Below are 2,875 nucleotides of genomic sequence, written 5' to 3'. Positions count from 1 at the left end.
CTATTTGAGGCTAGGTAGAATGATAAAAAAAGAACTTGCAGAATACAGAAGTCCATTCAGAGACGAAAGAAACGCCACTCAACCAAACCACGTGTCAACAAAAACAAAAACAGCGTTAAACTGCTGTGTTCTCCCTCTGCCTTGTGAACATGAAACGCATGAAATATTCACATGCTCCGATGTCAGAGTTTTGGGAGATGGCTCTGATGTTTAGGGAATTGGATGCTTTTCTGTTGTCTGCCAGAGGCCTCTTGTCAGCCACATGTGTTTGTTCAAAACCGACAGAAGAAGACTGCACATGGGAGTGCAGTGTTCATAAAGCCATAATTCATCGGCTGCACTGGAAATAGACTACATTTTTGCATGTTCATCCGGATATTAGTTAACGCATTTTATATTAACAATTGCCAGCCCTTGGCTTTAATAAGCAAGCTGTTTCACTTGTGTGTGTGTGTGTGTGTGTGTGTGTGTGTGTGTGTGTGTGTGTGTGTGTGTGTGTGTGTGTGTGTGTGTGTGTGTGTGTGTGTGTGTGTGTGTGTGTGTGTGTGTGTGTGTGTGTGTGTGTGTGTGTGTGTGTGTGTGTGTGTGCGTGTACGTGTGTGTGCATGCGTTTGTGTTACTCCTATTGACATCTGTGTTCCTTGAGGCGACATGAAAACCACGGGAGCAAGGGAATGAACGATAATTGTCTTCATCATCACATTGTCATTATGTTGATTGGCAGAACATGATGAATATGGAAGGCATTACTACTGAATCTGTGAACAGTACGGTTACTACTATCTGAAGACGAGAGGTGTCCGGGCTGGTCCACCAACATTTAAGAGGACGAAAGAAGCTCTTTATTACAACCCTCTCTTCCCATGATTCAGGGGTGTTTATTAAAGGGGGAAATTGTTACTTGTTTTTCAAGCGTTTTACTCACCTCCTCCTTCCTCTATTTATGTCTTGTCTCAGAATCTTTCGCTTGTAGCTTCAATACCATAGCACTAGTCACGTTTGCAGCATTCATTTATTTTACATGATGCCATTACTGCACTTCTAAATGTTTATTAATTTACTGGAGCACGTTTATTTTGTATTTTTGTATTTAGGAAATTAAAAATGTTCCCCACATCCATCTATCCCTTTTTTGTAGTCCTCATTAAGGGCACGGGTGAGCAGGAGCCTATTCCAGTTGACTTACAGCAAGAGATGGGGGACACCCCAAATATGGACAAACAACCATTGACACCTATGCACAATTGAGAACAATGTCAAACAAACAAAAACTTATTTTTAGACCTGTCAAACGATTAAAATCTTTACCCCGATTTATTGCATTTTGTCCGGTGTTAACGTGAATTGATCGCGATTAATCACAGATTGAAGTTTTTTAACTTTATTAAGTTTACCTTAAACAGATAATTTTCAAGTTTTTTAATACTATCAACTAGGTTTGATTGAAAATAGATTCACATCCAAATCGTGATTTGTATTTATTTCGATTAGTAATTTTCAAGAATGGATTTTTAAAAAGCACTGTGACAGGGGTTTGTGCATGTGCCTCACAATAGAAAAGTCCTGGGTTTGATCCCGGGCTCGGGTGTTTCTGTGTGGCGTTTGCATGTTCTCCCCGTGACTGCGTGGGTTCCCTCCGGGTACTCCGACTTCCTCCCACCTCCAAAAACATGCACCTGGGGATAGGTTGATTGGCAACACTAAATTGGCCCTAGTGTGTGAATGTGACTGTGAATGTTGTCTGTCTATCTGTGTTGACCCTGCGATGAGGTGGCGACTTGTCCAGGGTGTACCCCGCCTTCCGCCCGAATGCAGCTGAGATAGGCTCCAGCACCCCCCTCGACCCCGAAAGGGACAAGCGGTAGAAAATGGATGGAAAAAAAATATTTATTTATTTTCAAGAATACATTTTTGGATTTAAAACATGTAACAACTATTATTGATATTATTATTATTATTATTATTATTATTATCGACACATTGCTTTTATTATTTTTGGTTTTCCTTTCATTAGTACGAAGCCCCTAAAGGGACATGAGGGAAAAAAATTTTTTAGATATGTTTCTCGTGTGCTCGAGATGTTTTCCCGTGAGCACAAGAAACATTTCTAAAAAAATATTTTCCCTATGTCCCTATATGTTTCTTGTGCTCAAGGGAAAACATCTCGAGAAACTGTCTTGAGCGCACGAGAAACTTTTGCGTGTGCACGAGATACATATCTAAAAAAAACGTTCCCACATGTACCTTTAAGGACTCCGTACATTAGTGTTGTATTTAATAAGTACTGCATTTGTACAGTATGCATTTTCAATTACTTTGTAAATGTATATCCTAGGTATTGTAAAGCTGGTATTGGGTTAGAGTTGGGGTTGCTCTATTTGATTTGATTTGATTGATTAACATTGGGATTTTGGTAAATACCATTTTTTAAAATACTTTTAAAAAATTTGCTTTTTACTTTGTTTTAAGTCGTACCTCAGCAGCAAAGATGAACTTTTGTAACCTGTAACTTAATCTGAAAAGGTTTTGGTACTATTTATATACCAAATAATACATTCCAAAAATCGTGCTAAATTGAGAATCCATCCTGAATCAAATCGTTGCCCCAAGAATCAGAATCAGAATCAAATCGAATTGGAGGTGGCCAAAGATTCCCACCTCATCTATCAACATAGGACTGAACAATGTGTTTGCTTTATGCAAATGTTTGTTTATTAAACATTATGCTTTTCTAAACATCTCAATTAGTGCTGTGGTTAATGAAAATGATTGCATAAACATACGTATATACAGTAGTAATACTACAGTAGTAGTAATTTATTTATTTTGACTGTACATGCTCCTTTACCTTAACTGTGGATGGTTACCTGAAAGG

This window comes from Entelurus aequoreus, linkage group LG06, assembly GCF_033978785.1.
Source record: "Entelurus aequoreus isolate RoL-2023_Sb linkage group LG06, RoL_Eaeq_v1.1, whole genome shotgun sequence".
NCBI lineage: Eukaryota > Metazoa > Chordata > Actinopteri > Syngnathiformes > Syngnathidae > Entelurus > Entelurus aequoreus.
The sequence above is the reverse complement of the archived record's forward strand: the minus strand, read 5'-3'. Positions refer to the sequence as shown.